The sequence below is a fragment of the Rhincodon typus genome, chromosome 6 (genome assembly GCF_021869965.1).
Source record: "Rhincodon typus isolate 14 chromosome 6, sRhiTyp1.1, whole genome shotgun sequence".
Lineage (NCBI taxonomy): Eukaryota > Metazoa > Chordata > Chondrichthyes > Orectolobiformes > Rhincodontidae > Rhincodon > Rhincodon typus.
This window is the reverse complement of record NC_063337.1, coordinates 102,212,395-102,233,080: the sequence shown is the minus strand read 5'-3', so window position 1 is coordinate 102,233,080 and position 20,686 is coordinate 102,212,395. Positions and strand designations below refer to the sequence as shown.

General features: G+C 43.6%; 1 protein-coding gene across 3 annotated transcripts in view; it reads right to left on the bottom strand.

Moving 5' to 3' along the window:
• LOC109924438 (ETS-related transcription factor Elf-1) overlaps positions 1 to 20,686 on the bottom strand; it is a 279,416-nt gene that overhangs the window by 166,901 nt on the left and 91,829 nt on the right. Inside the window, exon 1 of one of the 3 annotated variants that reach the window (XM_048598454.1) lies at positions 8,463 to 8,558. The exons of 1 other annotated variant lie outside the window; for it this stretch is intronic. The gene's annotated coding sequence lies outside the window, so the exon portion shown is untranslated. Of the gene's footprint in view, positions 1 to 8,462; positions 8,559 to 20,686 lie in introns of those variants that run through there. One more of the 3 variants, XM_048598456.1, reaches the window with a different exon arrangement.

Sequence of the window (20,686 nt, the reverse complement as noted above, 5' to 3'; positions counted from 1 at the left end):
CCTGCTCCTATGATGCTGCTTGGCCTGCTGTGTTCATCCAGCTCTACACCTTGTTGTCTCTTTTAAAAGTTCAATGTTATGCACCTCTCAAAAACTTGTATATTATTCTCCTCTTGAGTTCCCTTGTGAGAAGTAACCTAGACCACTGGAAACAACAAGGATGGCTAATAACTCACAGTAGCTGCTCTTGTTTACTCATTTGAATGATTAATGAGTTATATACAATGAGTTAAGAAGACTTCCTTGACTGTTATGCATCTGCAGCTTCGGAATTTAAACACCATGTAAAAAACAAAGGAGCCTAAAAGACTCTGCTGTTATAACACAAAGTTATGTCCTAAAATTCCCGGGTGAGGTGGGGTAAACTGGCATCCCTTCTTTGTTCACCCACCCCTCCTTGGATGGTCATGGTAAGGTTCATTTAGAACAGGATTCCTTCCCTTGTCGATGCCTTTCAGGCCAGATTCATTTATGTTTTACAAGGAATAAATTAAATCAGGATTTCTTGAGATAAAGTAGTTCACTCATTACTAAACACAAAAATTAATAATAAATGCAACACACATACAAGCAGAATAGGACTAAGAAATGATAAAAGTTAGAAGATTTGTAGATCAGTCTCTGAGAATGGTTGTGAAGTGTAGCTGGTGCAACATAAATCGTTGATGTTGGGATTCTTGGCTTTGGAGTTAGTTAAAATCACTTTGTCCTCTTTATTGTGGTTGGCTCGCAATATTTGGAGTGAGACTGTTCTTCTGTTGTCCTGTTTGCTTTTAGCTATTGATCTGTTTGCTTGCTGGCTTCTAGCACTCAGTGAGAATCCTTTTATTTGCAGCAAAAGGGCTGATTAGTCTTTGATTGTGATCTTCCCTGCTATGAGAAGGATTTGTTACATTTGAAAGGGAGCAGAAAAGATTTACAAGGATGTTGCCAAGACTGGAGGGCTTGAACTATAGAGAAAGGCAAAATAGGCTGGGGCTATTTTCCTTGGAGTGTCGGAGGCTGAGGGATGACCATATAGGGGTTTATAAAATCAGGAGGGGCATGCATAGGATGAATAGCCAGCGCTTTTCCCCAGGGCAGCGGAGCCCAAAACTAGAGGGCACAGGTTTAAGGTGAGAGGGGAAAGATTTAAAAGGGACCTGAGGGGCAACTTTTTCATGCACAGGGTGGTCTGTGATTGGAATGAGCTGCCAGATGAAGTTGTAGAAGTGGGTACAATTGTAACATTTAAAATACATTTGGATGGGTACATGAATAGGAAGGGTTTGGAGGGATATGGGCCAAATGCTGGCAAATAGAACTCATTCAGTTTAGGATACTTGATCGGGTCAGACGGGTTGGACCGAAGGGTCTGTATCTGTGCTGTCTAACTGTATAATACGCTTACTCCTTATTCTCTCCACAGTGATGATATTGTTTCATGGTGCTCGTGATAGAAGCAATTCTTCTTTCTGCGATCAGAATTATCGTTCGGATAAGTCATTTTACTAATCCCAACAATGGACCACTGAATCTCACTTCCAAAGGGTCACCCTGCAAAGTCAATAATACCAAAGTTTCAGCACCCACTTGAAACATTCTTGCTGTGTTCCATGCTCCTGCAAGTCTTTTGAGAAAGATGGATACATACTCCAACATAGAGGATTCACATGCTTTGTCTTCAGAAGTTTATAGTCAATCGATTTGAATGGATCTCTTATCTCATAATCACAGGTTAACTCAAATGGAGTATACCCAGATAGCAAATACTAAGAAATCTAAACTTTTGCCCCAATTCTGTGGCTATTCATGACAATATGTCTTAATCATGGTTTCGAGTGTCTGATGGTATCTCTCCAAAGTTTTGTGTTTGTGGTTAATATCCAGTTAACCTCAATTTCTTTCTACCCAAATCACTGATGTCATCTTGAACAACTTTAGACATGAAGATACAATCTGATCAAGGTTCTATTTCAATTGGTAGTCCACAATGAGCAAAAAAAACCTGAGTTAACTGTTCTACTGCTATCTTAGCTGAAATTGTCATTCAAAGGAATAGCTTCTGAAAAATAACATGGTTCTATCCACAATTGGAAGGATTTGCTGGCGTCTTGCTTCCTTTCTCGATAATGGTCTGACAGAATCTACTCATGCTAAACTGAATAATTCTTCCAAACAGGATATGGTATCAAAGGTTTCAGTTTAATTACACGTCAAGATTTTCTTACTGCCTAACATGCTTTACAGAATTGCACTTTATAAAACTTTGGTTAGGTAAAATACCTATTTATTGATGTTTGTGTTTTCCATATTCCTACATGTCCCACCATAGAAATTTGATGTGCCACTCACAATATATCTCCTAATGATACCTGAGTGGTGCTACTATTCAATGAACAATCACCCATTCTTCATCTGTAGATCTAATGGTATCTCCAATTTCTCATCAGTTTTTAAATATAATGACATTCTGAACTCACTGAGCCTCAAATTCAGTCTGAACAGTCTGTGCTAATTTACTTAAATCTGGATCTGCTTCTTAAGTGTCAATTAACAAAGAAATTCCAAAAACTTCTTTTTAATTATCCTCATTTATAAAGATGGTTTAGCCTACTCTAAAATCTGCTTGTGATATTATTGTGATGTCCCTCTGATGATGGACTGTTTGGTTTTGTCATCACACAAGGGAAAAATAACTGCTATCTGTACTCGCAAACTGTTTGGTTTCTTTATCCAGGATAGACAAACAGGAAGTTGGAATGTCAGGCTGTGGCTGGACGAAAGGAGCAGTCAATGTTTCAGGTATTACCCTTCTTCAGGACTGGATGAGGGGGTAGGGGGAGCTGCAGATAAAGTTGGGGGAAGGGGTGGAGGCGGAATGGTAGTGATAGGTTGACACTGGTGGTATGTATGATGGTCGATGGGAGGGATGAATCTGGTTGGTGGCTGGAAGGGAGGGTCAGAAGTTGAAATGGAAGGGAGGAGGTGGGCTGGAAGGGGAGGCTGGGGAATGGATGGGAAGGTTATTTGAACTTGGAGAACTCAATGTTGAGTCCTCTGGGCCGGAGGGTGCCCAGACGGAAGATAAGGTGCTGTTCTTTTCAAATTTGCGTTCCGAGTCACTACGACACTGGAGGAGGCTGAGGATGGACATGTTGGGAGGGGGAGTGGGACGGGGAGTTGAAATGGGCGGTGACCAGGAGGTTAGGTTGGCCATTATGGGCCTGGTGGAGATGCTCAGCAAAACGGTCACCTAGTCTGTGTTTGGTCTCACCGGTATAGAGAAGACCACATCGGGAGCACCAGATGCAATAGACTAGGTTAGAAGAGGTTCAGGTGAAGCTCTGTCTCACTTGGAAGGGCTGTTTAGGGCCTTGAATGGAGGTGAGGGAGGTGGTGTGTGGGTAGGTGTTGTGTCTTTTATGGTTACTGGGGAAGGTAGTGGCTGGGTTGGGGTTATTGGTGGGGAGTGTGGATGAACGAAGGAGTGACAAAGGGAATGGTCCTCGCGGAAGGCAGAGAGGGGTGGGGAGTGGAAGATGTTCCAGGTGATGGGGCCTAAGTGGAGTAGGCGGAAGTGTTTGAGGATGATACATGATGCAGAGGCTGGTGGGGTGGAAAGTGAGGGCAAGTGAACCCTATTTTTTATTATATCGGGGGCAAAGGTTTAGAGCTTTGGAGCGGGGAATGGAGGAGGCATGGTGGAGGGCTGTCTGGATGACAGAGGGGCGAAAAGAACATTGTTTGAAAAAGGCAGACATCTGGGATGCTTGGGAGTGGAACATTTCCTCGTCAGGGCAAATGCGACGAAGATGGAGGAATTTGGAAAATGGGGTGGAGTTTTTCCAGGATACAGGTTGGGAGGAGGTGCAGTCTGAGTAGCTCTGGGAGTCTGTGGATTTATAGCAAGTGTTGGTCTGCAAGCTGTTGCAAGAAATGGAAACGGAGAGGTCAAGAAAGGGGAGGGAGGTGTCTGAGATTGACCAAGTGAATTTGAGGGCGGGTTGGAAGCTGTTAGTGAAGTTGATGAACTGCTCCAGTGCAGTCTGGGTGCAGGATGCAGCACCAATGTAGTCATCGATGTAATGGAGGAAGTGCTGGGGAACAATACCGGTGTACATCCTGAAGAGGGACTGTTCAACATAACCGACAAACAGGCAGACGTAGCTGGGGCCCATGTGAGTGCCCATGGCAACCCCTGGATGTGGAGAGAGTGGCAAGAATTGAAGGAAAAGTTATTGAGGGTGAGGGCTAATTTGGCAAGGTGGAGAAGGGTATTGGTGGGGGTGGTACTGGATAGGTCTGTTGGACAGGACGAGGACTTTGCAATTATAGATCATTCCCCAGGAATAAATCAACTCTGTCCATGGGTAAGTTCTCAATGACTCCAACTACCACTAGTCCGGACAAGACATCACTCTTCAGTTTGACTTTACTTCAATGGAACTGTGATATACTCTCTATTTATCTCATTTATCAAAACTTTGGCTTTCAGCGTGGAGGGAAAATTAAATCCTTCTTCAGTAAAGAAGAGTCTGAGCAGCCTCTGTATTCCTTAGTATACGTAAGGGTTTGGCTGCATCAATGGAAACAAAAAAGGCTACTGTTACATTAGACAAAACCTTTAATATCTCTCTTCTAACCAACTGCTCTTGCACTTACAATGGCATTTACCTCCAGATTCTCTGTTGCAGTGAAAGATACAATTTAATCCATGGTATTTCTCTTTCATGTTCCCTTTTCAGATTCATTCTTACAATCCCAACAAATTCCATGGGCTTAGCTCGCAGCTTCCAGCATGTGTTTCACTTTGTTTCTCCGAAAATATTTAGGTCTTTCATTCTCACTTCCGCCTTCAGTACTTTCTGTTCTGATCAGAGGGGCAGTTCTGGGGCATCCTCAGCTCTTTACCCTACACAACTGACTGACTTACTTTCACTTTCGCTTCCTTTCAAATTTATCACGGTGAGAGAAGAAAGTTTCGATTTTCTGAACCAGTTCATAATCTTCAGCCACTACCACTGCCTGTCTAGTAGTTGCAACCCTTAGCTATTCAACCCCAGCAGAAATTCTTCCAAATGAACTCCAAGTCAGTCATTGTTATCGCAGTGAACCTGGAGTAATCACAGGCAGACAATCTTAATAATTGTCATCTGTGGGCAACAATTCCCGAAAACAGTCCAAGTCTCAGAGGATGTATAAGGGGTGGATCCGATTTCCGATCACCTTGAACTGTAAATATTTGTGAACACACTCTTCTGAGCAATGCTACTTTTCCCGGATGACATAGACGGGGAAAGGGAGTGTGGCATGGTGGCTCAGTACTTAGCACTGCTGCCTCACAGTGCCAGGGACTTGGGTTTAATTCCGCACTCAGGCGACTGAAGTTTCACACGTTCTCCCCATGTCTGTGCGCGTTTGCTCTGGTTTCCTCCCACAGTCCAAAGATGTGAAGGTTAGGTGGATTGTCATGCTAAATTGCCTGTTATGTGTAGGGTTATGCAGGCTAAGTGGATTAGCCATAGGAAATGCAGAGTTACAAGGATAGAGTAGGGGGTTGGTTTGGGTATGGGTGGGATCCTCTTTGGAGGGTCGGTGTGGACGCAATGGGCCGAATGGCCTGCTTCCACACTGTAAGAATTCTATTCTGTTTATAGTAATCCTGCATCACTTACAACCTCCTACTGTATTTGAACGGCATATTTGATGAAAATGCATCAGAACAACCAACACCATGTCAAAGGCCCAGGTAAAAGACATTCCAAGTCCCTCCTGCTCAGACACCATGTTCCACCATATCAAAGCCTACACTAAACTCTTAGTGATAACACAGCGTGGAGCTGGAGGAACACAGCAGGCCAGGCAGCATCAGAGGAGCAGGAAAGTTGACGTTTCGGGTCAGGAAGGGTCCCGATGCTGCCTGGCCTGCTGTGTTCCTCCATCTCCACACTGTTATCGCTGACTCCAGCATCGGCAGTTCTTACTATCACTAAACTCTTAGTGACGTGCGATGTGGATTCTGAAAGGTTGCATTACTAAAGGAATCATTTGTATTCTGATATTTCCCACACAGGTTCGTTGAAAACCATAACCAATGCATCAACCCACAGCAGAGTTTATTGTCATTGTGGCCAGGTTGCAAGGAAGGCACAGAGAAATTGAAGAAAAACAATCAGCGACCCCAGGACAAGAAGCTACTGAATGGCCTCCATATGAAGAAATCACAGCTGAATATCCCTTCACAATGAGCTAGTGGTACAGGAGGTTCAGAGTCGAGATAAGCAAGGTGCATTGCTGCCACAGCCTGAAGACATCCTGGGACATTATCACACAGCTGTCATCTGCTGGAGTAGACCCACGTTCTGAAGGGGTGGATTACCACACTGTCCAATTGCTGTTAAAGCAGATAACTGTGCTAAACTTTTAGGTAGCTGGCTGCTTCCAATGTTCCACTGGGCACCTGTGTCAGCTCTCTCAAACTTATCAGTTCACATTGCCGCATCTCACTTCCCCATGACAAGGAGAGTGCTGCAGCACATGCAGTAGGTGCTTTGCCGACATAGCTGGTTTCTCCCAGTACAGAGCTTTGAAAACACCATTTCATAACATGGCTAAAAAGAGTTTCAGTCTATCAATGTACATCACTACCACATGTCATACGTCTGCAACAGGTACCCTGGAACCTGCCCTGATGCCTATATCCTCGACAGCCATGAACACAGCCCAGTCCATCACGCAAACTAGCCTTCCATCCATTGACTCCATCTATACTTCCTGCTGTATCAGGAAAGCAAACGGCATAATCAAAGACCCCTCCCACCCGGTTATACTCTCTTCCAACCTCTTCCGTCTGGCAGAAGATATAAAAGTTTGAATACACGTACAAGCAGATTCACAAACAGCTTCTTCCCTCCAGTTATCAGACTTTTGAACAGATCTCTCAAATTTGAAGTTTTAGCAAAAATCTGTAGCTCAGGTTGTGGATGAGGTTGTTGACTTGCTCACCGAGCCGGCTTGTTCTCGTTCAGACGTTTCATCACCGTGCTAGGTGACATCAACAGTGGAGCCTCCGATGAAGCGATGTTATTCTACTCCGCTTAGAATTTATACTGTCCAGTCCGTTATGGTGTGTACTCTCATTTCCGCTTTTGATCTGTATGGGTTTGTATATGGGGTCCAATTCTATATGTTTGCTGATTGCATTACGGGTTGAAAACCATGCCTCTAGGAATTCCCGTCCAAGTGGAGTGGAACAACATCGCTTCATCGGAGGCCACACTGATGATGTTCCCTAGCATGGTGACAAAATGTCTGAATGAAAACAAGCCAGCTCGGCGAGCAAATATGCCAGCCACGTTGCTGTGAGTCTGGAGTCACATGGGGGCAGGCCAGGTAAGAATGGCAGGTTTTCTACCCTGAAGGACATTAACGAACCAGATCTGTTTTTCCCGACAATCAGCAATGATTTCATGGTCATCATTAGACCCTTAATTCCAGATTTTTAATTGGATACAAATTTTACCATCTGCTGTGGCAGCAAACAAAGGTGTGGATCAAGCATTTGCCCACTAGGGACAGAGACTCTCCAAATTTAAAACATAGGTAACCTGGTGGCTCCTTGCGTGTGGTGTTATCGAACAAGATGAAATCTATTCACAAATGGTGGGCATGGATACAAACAGCTGCCATTCTGTGTAGTGTGTTGTTTCATAGACAATAGGATTCTAGAACGATAACAACATGGAATGTCGTGTTGGTGAAACATCAGAACAATCACATCTACTTGACAACGCCACGGGGTTAGATTCACCATCTAGAGATACTTCAAGTAAAAAAACCCAAAAATCCAAGTTGCAACAAAACAAAAATAAAATTCTGCGGGAGAAATCATTCCCAAGTCAGAAACATGCAACGCTGATTTGAGTTGCCAAGGTTAACTTTTGGTCTCAGTCAGCAATTAAAGCAAACATTAAATTATTCAGGCAATGTTTTACTGCCACACCCTTTATCTTCAAGTCCAAACTATCCCACAATTATTTGAAATACAAAGATTCGCTGCCAATGTTTTCACACATAACCACCAGCCAACAGCACACAGTACTGAAAACTTTGATTCATGCAATAATAATTAATTCCCAAATAGGTTCACGGGTTGCGTAGTCAAGTGGATATTTTAAATGAATGCCCAATGGTGTCAGTTCCCTGAGAGGCTATTTCCTCTTGTTATGTTTTACTGTCATTTCTCTTCACTTTGTACTACCTCTCAGAACTGTATATAATTTTGATAAGTAACAACAAATCTGAAATTTGATACTGTATACTTTTCTCTGACAACCGATAATCACAGACTAACATAGCATTACAGATCAAGGTGTGTTAAAACAACCAAGTTCAGGTTGCCATTTTCACCTATAGGTCATGGGTATAGCCCCCTCAATGTTCCACCTCTGAATCAGATCATTTAAGGCAATGTTACTTACTTTATCCTGTACATATATCAACATGTAAAAATCCAAACGAAGACATGAACTTTCTTGCTGTAAAATATGGCTTCTGAAGATTAGGGAAGTACTGATTCTGAGTCATAATCTGGACCAAAGTGTTTCTGGGAGTGCCACACCCATGTTGCTGCAGGCCAATGATTGCGCCCAGTTGCACACATGCAGATTTTGTAGGTGAGCAATTGGTTTCATGAAACTTTAAACGGGTGAGAGAACAGCAGAAAGCATATCCACAAAAGAGAGAGTAAAATGCTGCAGCAAGTGAGACAATTCTAGTCACTGCCTGCTGCTGCGGATGTTCATGTCTGGACATGCAGAAGGTCTGAAAGCTGCATGATCAGGACACTTTTCAACACTGTTTCAAAAAGCAAAGGAGCATAAAACAGATTGGACTTTGAGGTCTCGCCGCCTTCTTGTGTTATGAAATAATAAGTGATCCAAAACATTTTTCACTCTCAGTTTCCTTTGATCATAATAACTGCTATGTGAAGCCCTGCCTTTTTTTAAGTGAAGGTAGTAAATCAAAAATTAGAAAAAAGACATGGTTTCCTCCGAAGCGTTATTAAAAGAAAAAACTTTCATTTAATTTGTATCTTTTATCATTTCAGAACAACCCAACATGCTTCACAGCTGATAAATAACTTATGAAGCATTTCATTTTGCAATTTCAGAAGCATTCCACACCATAAGATCCCACAAATGCCAACAGGATAATGTCCTAGCATTATTTTGCTCAGTGTCTAGGTGCATCTTGATCCTTAAATCCAATTGACTTAAAGGTGAAAGTGTTGCTTTGAGCCACTGTTGATGTTGGTTTATAGGTAAATAGTTGGAAAATGTTATTTTAGAATTGACATTTATAATTAACTTAGCTCAGTGACAGTCATCGCAATGTTGTATAAGGACAGGCCTCTGTGGTCTGCAGAGACCCGGTCCTTGGATCATTGCCATGTGACTAGATCAGGGTCAGTGGAGCAGAAACCTCAACTCACTGGATTAGAATAATTTATTTGTGCTCTCGGCTGTAATATTTGAGAAAAGTGTATTCCATCATGGAGTATTCAATAACTCCATGACCACCTTCAGTGTCTTACTGAGGACAGAGGCCTGAAGCGCAGATGCAGTAACAGCAGAAACTTGTGGGAAAAATAATCACAGTCCTGATAGCAGAGAGAGAAACAGAATTGAGGAGGAATTTTCATCTGAGTGGTGGGAATCCAGAGTTGGGAAATCTCCACCGCTCCATCCTGGCAGTGCTGGGCAAGGATGGTGCTATGGACCAGACCAGATCCCCTCAAAATACTCTAAGAAAGCACCCTAGACCCTAACTTATTCTTATTTTAAAGGCAAATGTAAAGTATCTGGTCCCAATGCAATGCAACTGGTTAAACTACTCAATGTTAAGCAAAACACAATTAAAATACAATCAAAGAAAGAGGAATTTAGAATAACAACAGAATAATAGATGCAGTGACTATAACAAGATAACTGTCCTAAAGTAGTAATATCCCACAAACACACTTCTTGGCAAATAAAGGAAAACTTCAGACATAGATTTCCTCATGCCGTTCTCTAATCAAGGAGGAAAAAAAAAAATCAAGAGAAAATTCAGACAGAATAGTAGCCAGGACACATTCACTGAAGCTTCCAACTCTGTTGAAACACCAATAGCTTCTGATGCTACTGAAAAAAACACCCAAAACCAAGAAAACTGGGTCAGTGAGAGCTGGCCAGGCCTGTTCAGGCTGTTAAAAAAAAAGGCCTCCCAAGCTGTTTACTCAAGTGGTCTCAACTGGCCAGCTCTGTACCTTTGTCTTACAACTTCTCTTCAAAAAACAAAACCAGGACAAAATAACCTCTTAAAGTGACAGCATCGTTACAATGGGTGGCAATGGAATTGGTGCCTCCTGCAACAACACAGTGGTAAAAACAATGGCATAAACAAACATGAATCAAATCATCTTTGGGAGATATGATAGATAAAACGGTCAATTCTGTTTCATCTTTGTGTCACAAGAAATGCAAAGTTCCCAGTGAAGGAAGAGTGATTCATAGAAACATAGGATTCTTACAGCGTGGGAGAAGGCCATTTGGTCCATACTGCCCCTCGGAAAAGCATACAACCCAGACTCGTATAACCCTGGGTTACCATGGCCAATCCACTTGGACTGCATATCCCTGGACACTATCGGCAATTTAGCATGGCCAATCCACTCTAACCTGCACATCTTTAGACTGTGGGAGGAAACCGGAGTAGCCGAAGGAAACCCATGCAGACACAGGGAGAACATACAAACTCCACACAGACAGTCGCCCGAGGGTGGGATTGAACTCAGACCTCTGGCGCTGTAAGGCAGCAGTGCTAACCATTAAGCCACCGCGCAGTGATTGTTGAAAGTGCTGGCTGAGCATCAAACCTGAAATGGTGAGTGAAATAACTCCAAAAAGCCCAATATTCCATCCCCCAAGTCACCCTTTATTCACATGTGCATAGCACCTGATACTCATCCAGCTTCATAGAATCCCTACAGTGTGGAAACAGGCCCTTTGGCCCACAAGTCCATACTGACACAAAAAGCATCCCACCCAGACCTATCTCCCTAATCTACACAGCCCTGAACACTACGGGTAATTTAGCATGGCCAATCCACCCAACCTGCACATGTTTGGACTGTGGAAGGAAACTGGAGCAAACACAGGGAGAATGTGCAAACTCCACACAGACAGTTGCCTGAGGGTGGAATCGAACCTGGGTCCCTAGTGCTGTGAGGCAGCATTGCTAACCACAGAGTCACCATGCCGCCCAGCTTCTTCAGAGCCTGCTCTCAGAGTGACCAGGATGCTTGACACTTGTCAGCCAGGGCTCCCTGATTGGACCAGTTTTACAGCCACAGGTAGGGAACTCATATTCTGTGATGTCCACCTGGCTGATCTCGTTCAGATCACGACAGTTAGTGTATCATTTTTATAAGCAGCTTGATGTTCCTGTGTCTGTCGGCCCAGTGTGAATGATCCTCGAGTAATTTCACAAACCATTGCATGTCACTTGACTATTTGCTCTAATGCCTGGGAAAGCACAATTCTGAGTGACGGAACTGCTTCTGCACTCCCTTCCAAGCGCTTGCACACTCCCATCTGAACTTGTAGCAGTTCACAGTACTACAAATGTGCACAATAATTCAGCTCAGAGGCCGCTGCCCGTTTTCTGCCTTCAAGTGAACTGACTTTCTCACCGCCCCTATCCCTACAGCCTCTACAGGGGGGGCAAATTACTCTGCACTTCTATGACCAGCATCACTTCATCCCAAGATATGTAAGTCCCCTCAAGGAGCTCTAGCCCCCTAGAACATTAAGATACAATATTCAAACATGCCACATTACATGGGTTTAGCTATGCTGAAGCCACCAGACCTGGAAGTAGTGAACACTTGTAACTAGGCTATAACTTACTACCCTCTCTCTACCATGTAAGGACATCAAACTAATGACGCAAGATCAATGATTCATTGGGGTACTCTGAAAGTCTCCAGGGCAATCTCTCAAGATCTTGTCTGGTGCCTCAGACATGTCCCAGTAATGTGTGTCCAGCTATAGGAACTAAGGAATCCTTCATATATCAGGAGGAGGAGGGTAAAAACTGTCCAGGGAAGTAGCAGCACACCGTATAGTGTCATAGAGCCATAGAGATGTACAGCACAGAAACAGACCCTTCAGTCCAATATGTCCATGCCGACCATATATCCTATATAAATTGAGGCCCATTTGTTAGCATTTGGCTCGTATCCCTCTAAACCCTTCCTTTTCATATATCCATCCAGATGCCTTTTAAATGTTGTAATTTAACCAGCTTCCACTGCTTCATGTGGCAGCTCATTCGTCCAGGACAAGTCCCAGAGCAGGATTTGTGACCTCATTGGGTGTAATGGACCAAACCAAACCCACTCAAATTATAGCAAGGAGATAGCGTAGACATTAAATTTTCTTATTTAAAGGCAAGTGTAAGGCGTTTCGTCCCAGATGGAATTCGAACTACTAGGTTTTAAGCAGAACATAGAAACATAGAAGATAGGAGCAGGAGGAGGCCATTCGGCTCTTCGAGCCCGCTCTGCCATTCATCATGATTATGGCTGATCGTCCAACTCAATAGCCTAATCCTGCTTTCTCTCCATAACCTTTGATCCCATTCGTCACAGGTGCTATATCCAGCTGCCTCTTGAATATATTCAACGTTTTGGCATCAACTACTGCCCGTGGTATTGAATTCCACAGGCTCTTTGGGTAAAGAAATTTCTCCCCATCTCAGTTCTAAATGGTCTATCCTGAATCCTCAGACTGTGACCCCTGGTCTGGACACACACACCATTGGGAACATCTTCCCTGCATCTACTCTGTCTGGTCATGCTAGAAATTCATAAGTCTCCAAAAGATCCCCCTTCATTCATCTGAACTCCAGCGAAAACAATCCTAACCGAAACAATCTCTCCTCATACGTCAGACCTGCCATCCCAGGAATCAGCCTGGTGAACCTTCGTTGCATTCCCTTGAAAGCAAGAGCATCCTTCCTCAGAAAGGGAGACCAAAACTGCACACAATATTCCAGGAACAAAAACAAAGTTGCTGGAAAAGCTCAGCAGGTCTGGCAACATTTGTGAAGGGAAAAACAGAGTTAACGTTTCTGGTCCGGTGACCTTCCTCAGAACTGATAGTGGCTGGGAAAATGTCAGTTTATATGCAGAAAATAGGGAGGTGGCTGGGGTAGGGAGTAAACGAGAAGATAGAGCCCAAAGAGAGAGAAAGACAGTTGGACAGACAATGGAGTTGCTAACAATCAGGTTGGGAGGGTGAACAGTTGTTTATGGGGACCGTTAGTGACTAACAACAGGGAGTGTGTAATGGCAGGCTTTGTGGTAAAAAGGCCTGGTGTGTGGGGTAGGGGGCTGGGACATAGGAGAGTTTAGGCCCTAAAATTATTGAACTCAATATTGAGTCCGGAGGACTGTAGGGTCTCCAAGCGGAAAATGAGGTATTGTTCCTCCAGCTTGTGTTGGGCCTCACTGGAACATGCAGCAAGCCAGAGACAGAGATGTTGGTCAGGGAGCAAGGTGGTGCATTGAAGTGGCAGGCAACAGGTAGTTCAGGGTCTTTTTTGCGAGCAGAACGTAGATGTTCTGCGAAGCAGTCGCCAAGTCTACGTTCGTTTCCCCAATGTAGAGGAGACCATATTGTGAGCAGCGAATGAAGTAGACCAGATTCTGGGAAGTGCAGGTGAAGTGTTGCTTCATCTGGAAAGTATGTTTGGGCCCTTCGATACTGGGGAGGGAGGAGGTAAATGGGCAGGTGTTTCACCTTCGCCGGTTACAGGGGAAGGTGCCGTAGGGCTGTGGGGCGGTGTTGGGGGTGAAGGAAGTGTGGACCAGGGTGTCCTGGAGGGAACGGTCCCTGCGGAAGGCAGACAAGGGAGGGGAGGGGAATATGTGTCTGGTGGTGGCATCTTGCTGGAGGTGGCGGAAATGGCATCTGATGATCTTCTGGATGTGAATCCTGGTGGGATGGTCGGTGAGGATAAGGGGAACCCTATCGCTGTTTTGGGAGGGAAGAGAAGGGGTGAGGGCGGAAGTGCGGGAGGTGGGTCGGACCTGGTTGAGGGCCCTGTCGACAACGGAGCTGGGGAATCCTCAGTTGAGGAAGAAGGTAAACATTTTGGAGGCTCCCTTGTCGAAGTTGGCCTCATATGAACATATGCGACGGAGACGGAGGAACTGAGAGAATGGGATGGGGTCTTTACAGGAAGTGGGGTGTGAGGATGTATAGTCCAGGTAGCTGTGGGAGTCAGTGGGTTTGTAATGGATATTAGTGGGCAGTCTATTCCCAGAAATGGAAACAGAAATGTCGAGGAAGCGAAGGGAGGAGTCAGAGATAGACCAGGTGAACGTGATGGCAGGGTGGAAATTGAAGGCGAAATTGATGAAGTTTTCCAATTCCAGACGAGAAAGGGAAGAAGCACCGATGATAACATCGATATATCGGAGGAAGAGGGGGCCGGAATAGGACTGGAACAAGGAATGTTCCATGTACCCCAGGAAAAGACAGGCATAACTAGGGCCCATGCAGGTACCCATGGCAACCCTTCTTACCTGAAGAAAATCAGAGGAGTTGAAAAAGAAAATGTTGAGGGTGAGGACAAGCTCGGCCAAGCGGAGCAGGGTGGTGGTGGGTGGGGATGGTTCAGGTCTTTGCTCCAGTAATATTCCAGGTGTGGTCTCACCAAGGCCCCGTATAACTGCAACAACACATCCCTGCTCCTGTACTTGAAACCTCTCGCAATGAAGGCCAACATACCATTTACCTTCTTTACCGCCTGCTGTACCTGCATGTTTACCTTCAGCAACTGGTGCACAAGGACACCCAGGTCCCACTGCACACTCCCCTCTCCCAATTTACAGCCATTCAGGTAGTAATCTGCCTTCTTGTTTTTGCTTCTGAAGTGAATAACCTCACATTTATCCAAATTATACTGCATCTGCCATTGATTTGTCCCTCACCCAACCTGTCCAGACCATGCTGGAGGATCTCTGCTTGCTCGTCACAGTTCACCCTCCCACCCAACTTGTATCATCTATAAACTTTGAGATGTTACGTTTTGTTCCTTCATCCAAATCATGAATATATATTGTAAATAGCACCGAACCATATGGCAACCCATTAGTTAGTGCCTGCTAATTTGAAAAGGACCCATTAATTGCTACTCGTTGTTTTGTCTCTGACACCCAGTTTCCTATCCATCTCAATACACTTCCCCCAGTTCCATGCACTTTGATCTTGCACAATAATGTCTTATGTGGGACTTTGTCAAATGCTTTCTGGAAGTCCAAATACACCACGTCAACTGGCTCCCCTTGTCAACCTACTAGTTACATCTTCATAGAATTCCAACGGATTTGTCAAGCATGATTTCGCCTTCATAAAAATCCATGCTGACTCTGTCTGATCCTGCCGCTGCTTTCTAAATGCTCTGCTATAAATTCCTTCATAATGGATTCAAGAATTTTCCCCACTACCAATGTTAGTGACCACTCTTTATTCTTACACCACAGGTAAAATACAGGCAAATTTAAAAAAAAAGAATTGGTTAAACTGTCACTCTATTGAAATACTTAACAAAATAATATATTATTTAACTACTACGTGTTCCAATACAGCAACATTCAATAAATACGCTTGGCAAAGGCCAATAGAAAGGAAAACTCAAAAACACAAACCCAGCAGTAACGAAGGGTCCTCACCCGAAATGCCAACTTTCCTGCTCTGCAGATATTGTCTGACCTGCTGTGCTCCTCCAGCCCCACATTTTATCAAGTAAGGACAAAACACAAGCTTTTGCAGCAGCATGGAGAGCATGGGCTTCTTCCAAAATTCTAGTCTCATCAATGGAAGCAGGACCTCAAAGCCCAGGGCCTGTGGGAGCCTGACTCACACATACATGCTTCTTTACTTCAAACAAACATCCAAAGCTAGCTACACTGCTGAGCTCAGAGCAGACAACTCGGATCCAAGCTTACAACACTTGCTTTCAAGACACACATGACAGGACAAATTCCACTTAAAGACACATCTCATCACACTGGGTCCATATACAGTGTTACAGTGAGTGGCATTGGATGAGAAGCACAACACTAGTGTGCAGGAGCTAGTGTCAAAAACATCTGTGGGCAGTCTCACTCTGAGGTAGGAGTGAAGTTTGACCCATTCTCAACAGGGCAATGAGGTAGAGCAGCAGATACTTGACCATCCATCAAAAGTTTCTTGAGGCTGTGGACCCTCAAAGTACAAAGGTCAATGGCAGACCCCTGAAAAGACAAATATGCTATCAGTGTTACAGAAAGGAATAAAAACCGAAAGAACTACGGATGCTGTAAATCAGGAACTCTGTTCCGAGGAAGGGTCATCGGACCCGAAACGTTAACTCTGTTTTTTCCTTCACAGATGCTGCCAGACCTGCTGAACTTCTCCAGCAACTTTGTTTTTGTTACAGAAAGGAATGATGTTCAAGGGGATAATTCAGCAATAAGGAGTACGGAGATGTTAGTCGCTATCTCCCTGGACATTTCCAGGTAGATAAGCCTGTTGCAGTAGGCCCAGTGCTCAAGGTATTCTAGATTTCTCTTCTGTGGCACAGGCTCCTAAAGTTCCTTGATTTGCTGGCAGAGTGCCCTTTCTCATGCCACCCAACAGTGATACTTCACGACTACAATGACCTGCTGGTGCAAGGAAAACAAGTTTCTGTGGCAGAATTCCTTTCTTCACTTGTGGAAGCCTAGATGAATGTTCTGATGATCTGCTGTTGACTGAGTTTTCAGCAGACGCTGAGATGACATGAAGCTCACTCCTGCCCCTTCTCCATTCCCTTGTGCAACTCCAAAACCTTCCCTGGGCCTTTCCAGCTCATTTCAACGCAAAGATCGGCATAGTTGCACAATTCCCAGAACTTCCTCGCGCTTGAAAATGGTCTCCCATTCTCTCTAATGTAGCAGTAATTAATACACAAACAAATGAATTAGGAGCAAGAGTAATCCACTTAGTCCATGCTATGCCTCTCAATGAGGTCATGGCTGATCTGGTTGCTTCACATTCATGTCTGCACTGGATAATGTGCTGATATGAATCCATCTAACTCCACTGTCTTTTGAGGAAGAGAGTTCCAAAGACTGATGATCCTTTGTGAGAGAAAAAAAAAATCTTCTCTTTGTCTTAAATGATGACTGCTGAATTTTAGACAATGATTCCTGGTTCTAGATTGTCCCAGAAGAGTAAACGTCCTTCCCACATCCACCCTGCCAAGGGCCCCCAGAACCTTGTACGTTTCAATCAACTCGCCCCTTACTCTTCCAAACTGCAAAGGTAGGAACCATTTTGGGGCTGCAGTGAGAAGAACTAGAAAAGGTGAGAGGTTTTTCAGATTTTAAACAAGGGTAGAGATCAGGAAGGTGGCAGGGAAGAAATGAATTTGGAAAGGGTAGATTAGTTGGGAAACAATGCAAATATGGCTCCTCATGGAGAACTAAAGTGGATGAAACCTTTATCTAAGGAATATGTAAATTTAATCTCAGACAATACAAAAACCTCAAAAGTGGGCAGTCTTGGTGATGACATGGATAAATAGACATATTGTCAAACACAAAGCTCAGGTTGTGAACATTCAGTTCCGTCTCAAATGGTCGTGAGAGACAGTAACAACTATGGTAACTGGAAACTGGAGTTCTGGGAGGGTTCCAAAGAAAATGGCCTTGCTTTTCTGAGTAGTTAGTTGGAGGAAATTGTGGCTCAATAATTTTTGAATTACGGCTCTTGGCCATTCTGACTAAACTACATTTTGTCTACTCTTGGTTTTAGTCCCAAATTAAAAGTCAAAGAATTTAATAACTTCTTACCAGTTTCTTTATCAATCTTCTGGCCAGTCAGAACTGGTTGTGTCCAGGTAACTAACCTGATTCTTGCCTCGCTTCTGAGCAAGTCTGAAATGGACTGGAATCCATTGTCATTGTGACACCAGTTGATCTGGTGTGTGCGTTGTGGTTAAGGTTGTGTGTGGTCCAAGGGATCAGGAAGTGGGTAAGCCTTTTTCTATTACTTTGCTTACGTCGTGGGACTCCAGCAGTGATTAGTTGCTTCCTGAGTGTTTCCTGACTGTTTCCTGAGTGTGCTCTGCTGTGGAACCAGTTTTTCACATTCTGACCTTTATCAGGATCAGCTAGAATCCTTGGTAAATGCTAGTAATCTGTTGCTGCCAAGAATTAAGTTCATATTCTGAATGCTTTTGACTGATGAGGACTGGAATCCGTACTAATGACAATTTATGAACTATTTACCTCATGATAGTGAAATGGTTCAGTAAGATTCCATCAGAAACATCTCTCTGTTTCATGTGATGTGACACAATCTGACACCACAAGTGATATGCTCTTGCTATTAATGTAACAGTTATTACAATTTACAAGTAGATGATCGCTGAATTGGACCACATCCTTCAAAAGAACCAACTGCCTCACAGCATAATGAAGATGTTGCTACCAGTGAATGTCAAGGTCGTTGTCACTCTCTGCTTCGATATAGTTAGATCCTTCAAGCTGGCATAAGCTAACATTGCTAACATATATCCAACCTGCTGTTTATATCACTACACTACACTGTCTATTTCTGTTATCTGTGATAAATAGCCTCCAGACTCAGAGGACATTGTATAAGGTCTTAATCACAAACTCCTTAATAAGTTTCTTTAAAAGTCTAACTCTTGCCCAATAGGTCCAGGCTATGTTAACAGCCTAGAAATTGTTGCCCCTCAATTAACAAGCTTTCTATATAGAAGATGTTTAGCACTCATAGCTAGACTGTTGCGTTTAAATGCAAACTAACCATTGGCCTCTTATTAATGTCCTCAGTTGAGTCAGGGAGTGCAGTAAATTACAATGTCTTGCTCTGGACCTGTGTCTAGGTCCTAGCCAGAAATGAGGTCTCACAATTTCAATGTTATGTAGACATGCCAGCTCACTGCACTCCAAGAGCTGTTGCTCATTATGAAGCTTGGTGCTACCATCCTCTTTAAGTATAGAAAAAATTGAGGTCCACTTGTTTTATTGTGGCAGAGGAAAACCATTTCCTGATTGAACTAGAAGAATCACTTGTAATTAACAAGATCTAGTTTATTGCTCATGTGCATGTTAGCAACTCGTTACAGGTTGCAAAAATTGAAATTGCTGGAAAAGCTCAGCAGGCCTGGCAGCATATGTGGAAAGAAATCAGAGTTAACCTTCCTCAAAAGAGTTACAGGTTACATTGATGTGTTAGACATGGTGACAGAAATTTTGGGGAGGATCAGCTGTCAAATCTCACTCTTTCAAGCTTCTAAGCTATTCTACTCACAAGTCTATTAATGTTTATATTTGTGTATGCAATGGTATTTACCATAACACAATTTTCCCCGAATCCTTTGCCTTTAAATAATCAGGTAATCTGGAGGTGTCATTATAGAACATAGAACATTACAGCACAGTACAGGTCCTTCAACCCATGATGTTGTGCTGGCCTATTATCCTACTAAGATCATTCTACCCTGCATACCCTACTTTTTACTATCCTCCATGTGCCTATCCAAGAGTCACTTAAAAGTCTCTAAATTATCTGACTCCACTACCACTGCTGGTAGCACATTCCACGCACCCAGCACTCTCTGTGTGAAGAACCTACCTCTAACATCTCCCCTATACCTTCCTCCAATCACTTTAAAATTAAAGTTATTCTCCTTGAATCTGTTCTCTTCAGATTTGGAGGACTGGTAGTTTATTGTCTGGAAGACTGTTGTCTTTGATTCGTTCCCTTACAGTCTGAAGCCAGTAGGACATTTAAACTGGGAGACCTCTAACTTTCCTCACAAAAGATGTCTTCCCTGCTGAAAGAGACAATTTCTTCCTCAGAGTATCTTAAATTAGTGGACATTGGTCCCCTCTTTTCAGTGGTGACTTACATGGAGTTATACGCAACACATCTTCAACCTGTGACAACAGATTTTTATTCTCAATCTGCCTATAGATTTGTGAGGAAGCATGTAAGCTTTTTAACTTCAACACATTCACTAGTTTGGACTCTCTCATTCAGCGTCAGTGATTGCATTGGTGGTGAAACCAATACGTTGCCTCCTTGCTCCTGCTGTTTGTGGATTGCTTTGGGTTTGGTGTGATTCCTGCCACAACGGTCGAAAATGTTTCCTGGGAAGTTAATAGAGCCAAATATTTTACTTGAACTGGTTGCTTCCAAATCACCTTGGCATTTAGCATCAGGTTGGATTCAGTCATGTCCATTTGTTCATCAAACTATGCCATACTCTGACTCACATGGGGGAATGATGCTCATTGTCTACGCCGTTGCTTGTTCTTCCTCACAAACATCACTAGCTCTGGCAACCTGAACAGTCTTCAATGATGATAGCAGTAGAAAAGATTTCTGTAATCTGGAACAGTCACAGATTTCCAACTCATTGCCAATATGAAACAGGTTTATTGTGCCAACATAATTAATATGAATAAATTCAGAGATAGTAGAGATGCTGGAGAATCTGAGATAACAAGGTGTAGAGCTGGATAAACACAGCAGGCCGAGCAGCATCAGAGGAGCAGGAAAGCTGACATTTCGGGTCTGGACACTTCTTCAGA